We start from the raw sequence: 13,395 nt of genomic DNA, 5'->3' as shown, positions 1-13,395 counted from the left end.
GCTCTGCTCTCCTTTTTATACAGTTTCAGACATCATCAACCATCATCTGAGCTGTTTGTGATGGATTTTACGAATCCAAGAATTAAAAACAGAGGCATCTCAAGATGAAAGCAGAAAGGAAAATTTATTACGATCCCGCGGGAAAGGGCAACTCGGACACCAAAAGGACTGGGGGTCCTCTCAGTGTCAGAGCTCACTGGACACAGAAAATTGGGGTGTTTATATAGGTCCCTAACCGCAATTCGCCCTCCCAACCTCCTTCCTCTCAGCTTGCAGACGTAAGCTTTGAGGGTACAATCTGGACGTGATAAATCTATCCCAGGGACAATGGCAAGGAACAAACAGTATGGTTATTTTTGACAAGCAGGTGACGGACATAACCTTCCTACCATTCTTATCCCATTCTCCAATCAATCTGAAGTGATAAATCTATCTTAATGATAATGACAATGAACAAATGGTTTGGTTATCTGTGACAGGCAGAAGCCAGTTGTTGTTTACTTCATCTTCACATCTGTGGCAAACTAGCCTTTCCCATCACCCTTACATCTGTGACAGATATCCCCAGCATCCATACACCTTGTCTCCCATCATTCATACCTAACTGGTCTTGCTCGTCTACCATTGCACCTGGCTTTCCGGCTTTTCATCCATTTTTCTGCTGAGCTGAGGGTCCCTTATCCTGGGGTCAATACACAGGGGGTCAGCATCCTGTGTCCTATCCTTACGTTCAGAGGATTTTATGGTTGCTGACTTATTCACCTCAACCCTTCTTTCTTCCAGGCCTCTCGCCATTAGGTAAATACACAGGATGTGAGCATCTTGTGTCCTGTTCTTAACCTCAGGGGCCTTACGGTCACTAGCTTAGCTTATGGAGGGGAAAACATCTAAGTAGAGAAATGGGACTCACTATCCTACTTATTTCTATTTATTTAATTTGTCCTCTTTTATGAGAGGTCTTCACTCGTTCCACACAGAGCGACCAGAACTTAGGCTCCTATGCTTGGCTCTGGTGTTACCACCTCCCTTCATTGGCCCCACCTTAGTTACCAATTCATACCCACATAGGCTTAGCACCTAATAGATAGGCGTTTGGGCCTGGGGCTTAATACCTAGTAAGACTCAATCAAAGACACTGAATTAATCAAAGGAAACAAAGGCCAAACTCTTCAAGGATCCCCAATACAGTGTTCCATAGCCCCTGCTTCAGCTGCCTTCATGGAACAAATTGTTTTCATCTGCCCATTCCACTGGGGGAAGTCTTCAAATGCTTGGGGCAGATATCCCACCAACTCACCAACCAATATGAGGCTGTCAGTTATCCTCAACCTGGTTTTAGACTGTCTGCTGAGATGGTTTACTGAGATGTGGCCCCTGGGCATGCTACAGCTTCTTGGAGACTTAGGTAGGAGTTGGGTGAAGGTGGACACCAAAGGTAGATGAGCGGCCCTGCAAAGTACCGGACGGTCTTTACACTAGAGGGCTAGACCTCCCTGAACACCCTCTACGTCAGTGTTAGGGTAGCTAAGTGGATGGTGGACAGAGCACTGGGCTTGGAATCAGGAAAAGTCATCTTTCTGAGTTGCAATCTAGCCTTAGACACTGACTAGGGCAACTCACTGAACCCTGTTTGCCTCAGTTTCCTCATCTGTAAAATGAACTGGAGAAGGAAATGGCAAACCACTCTGGTGTCTGTGCCAAGAAAACTCCAAATGGGTCACAGTCATTCGTGACTGAACTGACAAAACAACAACGAAAAACCTACTATGTGCCAGGCACTGTACTAGTTGATGGGGATACCAAGTCAAAAATTAAACAGTCCTTTCCCTCAAGGAGATTACAGTGTTCTCCCTTACTAAGGAGAGAAATCAGGAAAGGTTTCTTATAGGAAGGAGTATTTACTCTGAGCCTCAAAGGAGCAGTGGTTGGTAGGTATTCTCAGTGGGCTAAGGTACCAGTCAAATCAAGTCAAGCATTTATTAAATATTTACTATATGCCAGGCACTATGCTAAAGTGCTAGAAATAGAAATACAAGCAGAAATGGTACGGTGGATAGAGCACTTAGCCTGGAGTCAGGAAGACCTAAGTTCAAATCTGGCCTCAGACACTTACTAGTTGTGTGACCCTGGGCAAGTCACTTAACTTCTGTTTGCCCCAGTTTCCTCTTCTGTAAAATGGGGATAACAGCACCTACCTCCCAGGGCTGTTATGAGAATCGAATGAAAGGCTTGTAAAATGCTTTAGCACAGTGCCTAGCACAGGATAAGGGCTATATGTTATTATTATCAGTAGAAGGAAAGATAGTGGTGGTGTAGGTAAAAGGGGAAGAAAGAAATGAAGATAAAGTCCAGGAGTGCAGCCTGAAGAGGTAAGAGATATGAAGTGCAGCGTGATATACCTGGAATTAAGTAGGTCAGTTTCCAATCTCGTCAGCAGGTATTTAAGCACCTACTATGTGCCAGACACCGTGCTAAGCCCTGGTGATACAAAGGGGGGAAACAGCCCCTGCCTTCAAGAAGTTCACCATCTTTGTTCACCTTTCTTTGCATTTCCAGCCCTTATCACAGTGCCCTGCGCATAGTAGGCGCTTCATAAATGTTTTGACTTCAGACAACATACAAACTATATACAAGTAAAATACAGGTAGGATAAATTGGTTGTAATCTCAGAGGGAGGAATGTTGCCTTAGCGAAGGTGAAGTAATGATTAATCAGCTTGGATAGAGAGGCAAGTGGGAATCAGATTGTAAAGGGCTTTAAATGCCAGAGCAGTTTGAGTCATATCCTGGACTTTTCCATGATGGCCCAGAAGATCACTTCAGCCCTGGAGCTTACCTTCTGTCCTGGGAACCCCTCTGTCTGATTGGAAATTGGAGGGTGAAAAACACCTCCCAGAAGCTCCGTTTAAGGAGGGTGCCCAGCCTGCTGAATGCCGCATTCTCGTTTCTCACCAGGGGTGCACTACGCTGGACTTCTCCGTCTCATCTCCTTCCTTCTCCCTCCCTTTCCCAGACCTTTCTTTTAGCGTGTGTGTGTGTGTGTGTGTGTGTGTGTGTGTGTGTGTTCTCCCTTAGAATGTGAGCTTCCCGAGGGCAGGTATTGCCTTTTTTTTTCCGCTTGTCTTTGTATTCCCAGGGTTTAGCATTGTGCCCCGCAGGCTGAAAGCGCTTAATAAATGCTCGACCGCTGAAACTTCCCGAGCACTGGTAAGGCACCGTCAGATCCGTGCTTTGCACCTATTCGATTTTAAATTCTTGGAGGGCGGGTATTTCTGTCTACGAACCCTTTCCACTCCCCAGCCTCGAACAAAAGAAAACTTAATAAAAGTTCGTTGAATTGAAATGAATCGAATGGAATAGACACAGGTGGTCACCAGGAGTTGCCCGAAGGGTGGGAGGTCCACTCGGGGTCCCAAGTTCTGGGAGGAAGAGAACTTCGAAAAGGACGGTGGTCCAGGGGCGTGCGTTTGACAGCCCACTTCTTCGCCACGTGGGGACCTCAGAAAGGACCTCTCCAAGCTGGTTGCCCCTCCCTCGCAGAGCGCTCAGTCCCGCCCTGGGTGTGCTCGAGCCAGACCCCGGGCGCCAGTCAATGACTCAACTTTCCAGTTCCTACCTAGCCCTCGTTAGAAGCCGGGAGGAGGGACTGGGGCAAAACCAACTGCAACTAGAGGGATAGCAAGAGGAAGTTCCTAGGCTTGGCTCATTCCTTCGCTTCCTATGCACCTCTTCCTAGAATATTAGCTAAGAGACCACCGCCTAAAATGCTTTTAAAGAGCATCTGTCCTGTCAGAAGTGGTGTTTTGTTACTTTAATTTAGGAAGTTGACTCGCTAGTACCCCGCCTTTAACTTTACTTGGTCTCCTCCCCGCTGTTTACTCCATTTGCGGAAGTCTTTCGGGTGGAGCTCCCGGGGCAGTGCCTGCGGAGTACGTCTTTTGCGTATCAGTTTGACAGGCGCTCCATGAAGGCCAATGAAAGAGTGGGAAGCTCCGGGAGGGCGGGGCTATGGACCAATCAGATCAGGTGTCGGGGTGGGGCTACGTCTCAGGGAGGGGAGCGCGTAATGGCGGACGCGGATCTGGCGAGCGCGGCCGGGGGCGTAGCGAGCTGAGGGAGGGACCGCAGGCGGGAGTGGCGGCAAGCTGCCGGGGGGCGAGACGACCCTGCGGACCGCGGCAGCGGGCAGAGAGGGGCGGCCGGGCCCGCCGCTGCTGGCTCCTTGCGAGGCCAGGTGAGCAACAAGTTCCTCTGCCTCGGGAGAGGGCGGCTCCTGGCGGGGCCGGGCCTGGTCGGGCCGGGGCCGGTGTCTAAGGGGTCCGACGGGTCTGAGAGGGGAGGCACTGGGCAGGCGTGGGGGACAAGATCAGGGCTGCCTCCACGGGGAGCCCCCAGGGGTCCCAGACTGTTCCATAGGAGAGTGAGCCATGGGGGATGAGCAGGGAGTCCCGGGCTGCCCCTTAGGGAAGTAAGCAGGGGTCCGCCGCTGCCCCTTGGGGAAGTGAGCAGGAGGTCCCCAAGCCACCCCATGGTGGAGTGAGCAAAGGTCCTAGGCTGTTTCTCGGGCAGTGAGCAGGGGGTTCTAGGCTGTTTTATAGAGTAGTGAACAGAGGCCCCAGGTAGTTCCAGAGGGGAGTGAGCAGGGATCCCAGGCTGTCCCATGAGGAAGTGAGCAGGGGTCCGGGGCTGCCCCATGGGGGAGTGAGCCATGAAGGACTGAGCAAGGGATTCTTGGGCCATCCCATGGGGAAGTGAGCAAGGAGTCTCAGGTTGACCCATGGTGGAGTTAGCCTCCTTTTGGAGGTGTGCTGGTGGATACCAGGGCTGCCCTGTAGGAGAGGGAGCAGGGAGGAACAGATCTTCCCTGTGGAAAGGTAGAGGTGGGTACCAGGTCTGTCCCTTAGGAGAATTAGTTGGGGGCCTTCCCCCCCCCCCCTTGGACCTCCTTAAATGTAAAAGGAGTGCTCAGACTGCTCCAGAGACAGTCATAAGCTTTGGAAGGTACTAGGTCTCCTTTGCCGTGAGATAAAGGTGGGTATGGGCCTGTCCCAAGTTAGGTGGGGGTGGGTATCAGGGTCATCCCATGGGCAGTGAGAAGGAATATACTGAGGTCGCCACATAGGTCAACATAAATGAAGTGTGATACCATGGCTTCCTCAAAGACTGACTTAGACTGGGAAGTACTAGGTCTGCCCCAGAGATAGGTGGGAGTTCCCAAGACCATCCCATAGGGAAATGAGGAGGCCTTCTCAGGGCTGCCCCACGGACCAGTGGGGATGGAGGAGTACCTGAGCCAGCCCAGCTGGGGATACTACAGCTGCCCCATAGGGAAGTGAGTTGTATATGTTTGGAGGAGGCTATAGGGACCATGCAGAGATATGGGGGAGGAGGGAGCTAGGATTGTCCCATCGTCAGGAGGATGGAGAATACCAGGGCCTGCTCAAAGGTGAGAATGTGAATGCTAGAATATACCAGGGATTGCCCATAGGGGAAGGGAGCTGAGGTGGTGGCATTGTAAAGACTATCTCATAGGGAGGCAGGCCTGGGGAGTACAAGGGGCAGTCCATAAGAGAGGTGGAGGGGGGAGTGATCATAAGGTTATACCGTAGAGAAATGAGAATGCGTTGAGGGATACAAGGGCTGCCTCGAAGAGATGTAAGATGGTGGGGGAGGCAGTACCAGCACTAGCCAAAGAGAAGTGTAAGTGGGGGAATACAGGTCTAGCCCAGTTGTGTGTGTATGTGTGTGTGTGTGTGTGTGTTTGTGTTTCAGGGCTGCCCCTAAGCAAGGGAAAATGGGAGAATAGGGGCTACCACAAAGGGCCCGTGGAATAGTGTGCATCTGGGAGTGTCCAAGGCTTTCCCATAAGGAGGTGAGAGTGGGGTCGGGTGGGGCTACAAGCATTGCCCTTAAGAGAGATGTGGAGAGTACCAGGACCTGGCCCGTAGATAGTTATGTGGAGGGAACATATGGAGCAGTGCTTCCTAAATAATTCCAAAGTTATCTTGCAGACAGGGAGAATGGGAGTAGTGGAACAAATCAGGACTGCTCCCCTGAGAGGTGGGAAATTGAGGTATGGGGAACAGCCAGGGCCACCCTATAGAGAGGGTTGTGTGAGGGGTTCCAATGGTTGCCCATAGGGATGTAAGAATTGGTGGGGGAAGGCCTACAGAATGTTAAAGATGTGGGATTGGGTGGGACAGAGTGTGAGACCTGTCTGATAGGGAGGTAGGACAGGGGCTTATCAGGGCTGCTCCACAGAGAAATGAATGTGTGAAGTGTTTCATGGCTGGTCCCCAGGGAGGTAAGACCAAGACTGTGAATGCTTGCAAGGTGTTTCCACAAAGATGTGGGTGGGGGATTTATTGAGTTAACCCAGAGGCAAGTGAGGGCTGGTACTACTGTTCCAAGTGTGATGGGGCTATGGGACAATACCACGGCCATCTGTCTTGCAGATCGATGGGATTGGGACGTAGCAGGGATACCAGGGATACCTCACAGACTGCCTCATGTGTGAAGGTCTAGGGTAAAGACTGGGAGGATAATAAGACTTGCCAAAGCAGGAGAAATCAACCTATATGCTATACTGTCACTGAGCCAAGAGTAATGAAGGGGCCCAAGGGGGAAGTCACTTAGACCTTCCATGCAGGTGTGAGCCTTGGAGGCATACTTGGAGCAGTATGGCTCTGGGTGTTGCCACCAAGAATCCTAAGGCCTGGTGGTCAAGGATTGCCCCAGAGGGAATCATGGAGGAGAGGCATTCTGAAGGCTCTTGAAGGATGTAATTGGGCTTACCAGAGACTTAAAACAGTATGTGTATTTTCTGTTCAGTTTTATTCAGCAAACGTTTATTAAGTGTTTCCCATATGCAAGGCATTGGGGGACATAATGAAATAACGCATGTAGTGTTGTAAGTTTACCAAATGCTTGATATTTTGATGGATCTGTGATCTCAGCAGTGTGAGTACTTCCTCAGATAGTGTCCCGTGCCTTATCATTCTCTGTGTGTGGCCCTGCCCTCCTGTCGGTCTTGTGCTGGGGCTCCTTGTCATTTCATAGATCCTGGGGGGTCCCAGGATTCTGACTCCATCTGGTATTCTCCAGTCAGTTCTCTCCTTCACTGCTTAATAGTAACCCTGGGAAGTAGGTGTTGCTCTTTACCCCATTTGTTACCGAGGAGTAGGCTCAAATAAAAGTTACTACCCAAGGTCATGCAGTTGGTAACTGCTAGTGATCAGATCATCACTTGTGCCTTCTGATTCTGAATCCATTGTTCCTCTTTGCTATATTTGCTATATTTGCTGCTTCTCACATTCCTCTGTTTCACTCATTTTCATATACATTTTCTCATGGGAAGATATTGGCGTAGTGAGGTTAAGGAGATGTCGTTTGTCTAAGGAAAAGCATTAGGGAGAATGTTACCTCCTTACAGGATCTAGTCAGAAGATTTTGGGGGCCTGAGGAGAACTTCTTCCCCAGTGCTTGGGGCTGCCCCAACACATATTTAGGCACACAGAGGTACTTGGCAGCCATTTGGTGGTTAGGAGCTAGGGGAGTTTGAGAATACAGGGTCCTGGCCTTCCCCCTAGACAGGGTCCCATCATTTAGGCCCTTAAGTAACTACTAAACAACCTACTGATTTGTAATAAAATAAATACCACCTCACAGCTCCTCAGTTCTAGAGGCTGCGACCTCAGCCATGGTTAGCAGAGTTGCCATTAGGAAAGAGTTATTCCAACAATGGCAGTGAAGGCTTCCTGCCCCACAGTTTCCTTTTCTCCCTCCCCATGGCTGCATTTCGCTGGAATTGGGTCCCAATAAAACTCTCTGTTTGTACAGCTTTTGGAGTCCCTGGGATGAAAGCCTGTCTATAAGCCAGGGCATTTCTTTGTGCTCTCTGTTATCTGACCTCCAGAAGGTTGAGTACCTTCTCTGGGGTCAGTTTGGCTTCATAAACTGCAGCTCTCCTTCTCTAGATCTGAGGCTTTGATTAATCCTGGCCACTGGACAGATGGGTAGGACTGGCCTGGGGAAGGTTCTCCTGTCACTTTGGGGTGGGAGGAGCCTTTTTGGAGAAGGGTCAAGAAGGAAACTGCTGAGAAAGGGAGTGTCTTTAAGCAGCAGAGCTACCGCATTGTTCTTTGTTTGAAAAACCAGATAGCTAAAGGAGGAAGGAAAGCATGTGAAACTTATTCCTGTTTAGATGTCTTCTGAGTTGTCCCTGTCAGAGGCTGCTGTCATGGAAAAAGTCAATTGTAATTTGTTCAGTGGAAATTATATTACAAGATCAAATAAATTTTGTTCCTGAGCCCCACAAGACAATTAAAAAAACAATTCACAACGTTTCACTGTACAGGTGATTCATCAGTAAGATAACTCTTTCTCTTGACATAATTACCAAGTCAGTTTTGTAGTATATTTTAACTATGATTCTAGTTAGTGGTTTCAACTTCAGAAGAATTAATCTTGATCTAAATACAGGATAGGGCAAAAGGCACTTTACAGTTGAACAACACTATAACGTGTTCAATTTATGTCTGTTGTCAAAAGAAATTGCTTATTTTATATTTTATGTTATGTAGTGACTTTTGGTAAGTGAAAGAATTGCTCAGCGTGCATTTGCTTGTTTGTATTGGAGAAAGCTTATCTCCTGAATTCTCAGGAGCAGAACCAGGAGATCCTCAATTTTTAGAATTTTAGCGTTGATTTGCAAATAAAATGGGTCTTTAGTTATAATATCATTACTGTGGTAGTTCTGTGCATGAAATTTGTTTTAAAAAGTTGCTTAAACCTACCTTCTGGTGAGCCCGTGGGAGCTAGAAAGGACCTTGGAGATCATCTAGGCTAACCTTTCCTTATTTTACAGATGAGAAAATTGAGATCCAGAGAAGTGACCTGCCCTTGTGCAGGAATTAAGTGGAAAAAATGGCGTAAGCCTCTTTAGACTTGCTCAGACCATTTTTTGCTCGGTGGGACCTGCTACAGTTTGGACCCTACCTACTGTTGTAGCCTTTAGGAACTCAGGGTCTCCTTCACACTTTGATGGGGCACCTGGGTAGAATGTGCTAAAATGTAAAAGAAATAATATGCTATAATGTATTTTTAATTTAAAGCATTGATGTACTTCACTTTTACATGTATCTGGTATGGAAATCTAGATTTGTGAAACACAAATTAAGGATAATTATTCATTTCTGTAGCCTTAATGTTTACCAAAGTTAAATTTACATTCATTCTTCAAGCATTTATTAAGTAGCACTTGGTGCCAAGTACTGTGCTGGGTCTGGAGATACAAAGATAAAAAATGAAATGTTCCCTCCCTTCAAAGAGCTTAGATTCTGTTGAAGGAAAAACAACATGTTAAACAGATAAGTAGATATAAAATTCATGCAAAGTGATTTCTAGGGAGGGATTAGGATAGACCTTGTAAGATCTGGCAAATGGGCTGAGAAGGAAAACAAAGGATGCTGGTGACATTCTGTCCCCCATGTCTCCTCAGTTTGCACAGGGATAGCCCCTGCAAAGTTGTGGAGACAGGAAATGGAATGTCATATATGAGGTACAGCGAAGTAGGACATTTGGGACATTTAGGCTGGAGTGTAGATTGTATGAAGAGTAATGTCTGGAAAGGTAGGTGGAGCTAGATTAAATGCCCCACAGTAGAGTTCCTGATTTATCCTATAGGCAGTTTTCAGGGCCACATAAAGTTTGGAAAGTGAGTTCCATCTGCATCACTAGAGCTTGAAAGATTACTTAGTTAAAGCCGTATCAATGGAGCAAGTCCCATGAAATCCTGCATACCCACCCAGCCCCCTTTTTTGAATACCAAAATCTATCCCTCGCTTGTTAAAACATCTAAAAAGGTACTTTTACCCTTTTCCTGTCCCTACAAAAGTCCCTTTCTTGGCTTCTATAGGAGCAGGTCTTAATCAAACTGTCCCAGGCTTCTCTTCTACTCCTTCCCAACACATTTCTTGATATTTCAAAAATATTTATCAGTGGAGGAATTGGTCAGGAATATTATTTTAGCCTAACCGTGAATTTGTATCTTCTACACTTCTGTATCCTAGGAGTGGGGTGTTCAAGATATCCCCAGGACGAACAAATTCTTTTTTGTCTCCTAATACTTTGTAATGGGAGGGGGGCAGGGGGGAGTAGAATGAGTAAAAGGAATCCAAGTTTATTATGAGGTGGGAGAACTGTCTTTGTGTCACAGTTCATTCTTAGAATTGGCATGGCTTCACTGGATAGCGACTTCTGGAACCCTAGTTCATTATTAGAAGAAAACCTTACCACCACAAATTTCTGATTTCATCCCTTACATAGTGACTGTGTAGGAAATGAGGGCAGTGTTATACAAGTAGAGAGTTCTGCTTGACTCTTGGATGGTCACTTATAGGGGCAAGCACAGGCCATGCATGCTCTTTCCACTTTAACATTTTGACCAGTGGTCTAAGACAAATTAAGAAGCAGAATCATAGATAGATCTCTGGAAAGGGTCATCTAGGTTAAACCATTCATTTTTATTTTATTTTCTGTTTCTCTTTCTTTAATTTTTTTTCTGTTTTTCTTTAAACTTTTATTTTTTTCCCTTCTTTGAAAGTTTAAAAAATTTTATTCTGAACTTAAAATACCACCCAAAAGAGCAGTTCATACACACTGTAGAACAGCATATCTTAAACTGTGGGGTTGTGACCCTATTTAGGGTCACGAGTGGAAAAAGTTTAAGAACCCCTAGTCTGGAACAGAAAAAAGTGTCCTATATGAAACTGTGGTCTCCACTGCTTGTTTTTTAAGAAGCAGCACATAATAAATTCTTCATGTTTCTTTTAAAATTAACCTGCTTCTCTATGCTTTCTTCTGAACTTCTTTTGTTCTCTTTGGTGAATTTAAAAATGTTCAAATTGCCCTCTTTTTAAAATCACTATTACTAACCTTTCCACCATTAAAAATTGAGAGAAAGAGGAGGAAAACATACTTGTAACAAATAAATGTAGTCAAAAAAACATTGCTCAGTGTCCAAAACTGTACGTTACTGCACCTTGTGCTTATCACCTTTCTGTCGGGAGGAGGCAACATGCTTCATCATAGTTCCTGTAGAGACATTGTTACTGCATTGATCAGAGTTCTTAAATCTTTCAAAGTTGTTTTTCTTTGTAACTTTGCTGTATTTATATAAATTGTTCTCCTAGTTTTGTTTATTTCACTCAGCATCAGTTTGTACTACCCAGGATCCTCTGAAATTGTCTCTTTCATCATTTATTATGGTGCAGTAATATTCCATTACATCACATACCACAATTTATCCAGCCATTCCTCAGTTGTCTAAGAGGCAATGAGTTTTTTGTTTTTTTTTTTTTTTCACATCCCTGCTCTAGGAACAGGAAGTTTGTTTTGCTTGTAGTTATTCCCTCCTGGTATTATGATCCCTCTTAAGTCATCCTCATCCCTTATGCCTCCTCATTTCCCTTTGAATTTGATGTATCTCTACACCAGACTGTTTTATGTGTTCAACTCTCCTTTCTCCATTTAAGATAAATGAGATTTAACTGATGTTCTAATTCCTCCACTTTATTTCCTTTGTATTTGGATATTCCTCTTCACATGCACCTCAATTATAAGAAATAACACATTCCATCTCCTGCTTCGTTTCTACACAAGAGTATTTCTTTTTTTGCCCTCCCTTCTCTTTCCCTGCTTAAACTCTCTGAACAGAATTAATCTATCTCAAATACCTCTATTTTTCCTATTTAGTTCCCTAAATGCATTTTGAGGACATTAAGGTTCTCAAGGGCTGCTTGTTTCCTTTCCCCCTTTAGAATGTTAGCATTACATCATTATATAGCTCTTTCCAATTGGTCAGATAAATTTACCCCTCTAGGTTGCTCATGATTCTCATATTTGTATTTCAGAATTCCTACTCTACTCTTTTCATTGGAAATGCATGAAAGTTCTCTATTCTATTAAAGGTCTGTTTTTTTCCCAATAAGATTATACTCAGTTTTGCAGGGTAAATTATTCTTGGTTGTAAGCTTATCTCTCTTTTGCCTTTTGAAGTATTCTATTCCAAGATCTCCTTTCAGTTATCATAGAGGTTACTAGATCTTGTGTAATCCTGTTTTCATTGATACTTGAACTGCTTTCTGGATGTTTACAGTATTTTTTCTTTGATTTGGAAGCTCTGGATTTTGGCTTTGACATTCCTGGGACTTTTTCTTTTGGGGTTTCTTCCAAGTAGATCCTTTTTTAAAAAATAAGTTGTTTTGGAAGTCTTTTGTTTTATTATAGAGTCATAATTCCCCCAGGATTCTTTCTCTCCTCACAGAGAGTCATCCCATATAGCAGTATTTTTTTTTGTTGTTGAGAAAAGGAAAGGGAAAAAAGTCAGCATAGCTGATTAATACATTAGAAAAATAAAAATATATGCAATGTATAACATTTGGGAAATTTTCATCTCTACAAAGGGAGGGGGTAGAAGTGTTTTCTCATATTTCTACTTTTGAGTCATTTTTTTCTTTGTAATTTTGCAACATTTACTTTTGATTTTTTTTGTGGTTTTTGTCATTTCCATTGTTGTAGTCATTGTGTATATTGTTTTCTTTGCTCTACTTAACCTCACTCAGCATTGGTTCATATAGATCTTTCTAATGAACTCCTCATCACATTTGTTATTTCTTATGCACAGTAATAGCCCATTACCTTATGTACTACAATTTGTTTAGTTATGCACTTTATAGGCATCTATTTTGTTTCCAATTCCTTGCAATCACAAATGGTACAGCACTATTTGAATATTACCATCTTTTGTCACCTTCCCTAATTTATAGGGTGTAAGGTGCAAGTAGGTCTGGGCAGTTTTTGTTTATTATTTCTTGAAGCATAGTATCCAGGTTTCTTAAAATCCTAGTTTTCAAGGAGTCTACTGATTCTTAAATGATCTTGCCTTATTCTATTTTCCAGGTCTGTTATTTTGGTATCAGATGTCTTACATTTTCTTATATTTTTTCAGCCTTTTGATTTTTTTCTTATTGTAGAGCCATTCATTTCTGTTTTGTCTATTATAGTTTTCAGGGAGTTTGTTATTTGGGCAAAGATTAACACTTTCTCTACTAAGCTTCTCATTCTCTCAATTCTTTTCCTCTAAATCTTTTATTTTATTGTTTATGTCTTGCTTTATTTCTTCTAGATATTCATTTAGTCCTTGTGGAAAATCCATTTTTTCCTGTTGAACCTCTGTTTTCAGTTTTTAACAGAGTAGCTCCCTCCTTTTGAGGGATCTCTAGATTTGTAATAATTCTTGATATTAGTTAGTGTTTTCTTTATATACTCATTTCCAGCATTAGTTCCTGATTTGGGGCATTGGGCTAGGACCAGGCTTCACCCTACCCTTTACTCC

General features: G+C 44.3%; 1 protein-coding gene across 2 annotated transcripts in view; it reads left to right on the top strand.

Moving 5' to 3' along the window:
* Positions 1–4,071: 4,071 nt before the first annotated feature.
* Positions 4,072–13,395, top strand: part of WASF2 (WASP family member 2) — a 79,376-nt gene continuing 70,052 nt past the window's right edge. For both annotated transcript variants that reach the window (XM_036745075.1, XM_036745074.1), the window contains exon 1: positions 4,072–4,233. The gene's annotated coding sequence lies outside the window, so the exon portion shown is untranslated. The remainder of the gene's footprint in view (positions 4,234–13,395) is intronic.

The sequence above is a fragment of the Trichosurus vulpecula genome, chromosome 2 (genome assembly GCF_011100635.1).
Source record: "Trichosurus vulpecula isolate mTriVul1 chromosome 2, mTriVul1.pri, whole genome shotgun sequence".
Taxonomy (NCBI): Eukaryota; Metazoa; Chordata; class Mammalia; order Diprotodontia; family Phalangeridae; genus Trichosurus; species Trichosurus vulpecula.
The sequence above is the reverse complement of the archived record's forward strand: the minus strand, read 5'-3'. Positions and strand labels throughout refer to the sequence as shown.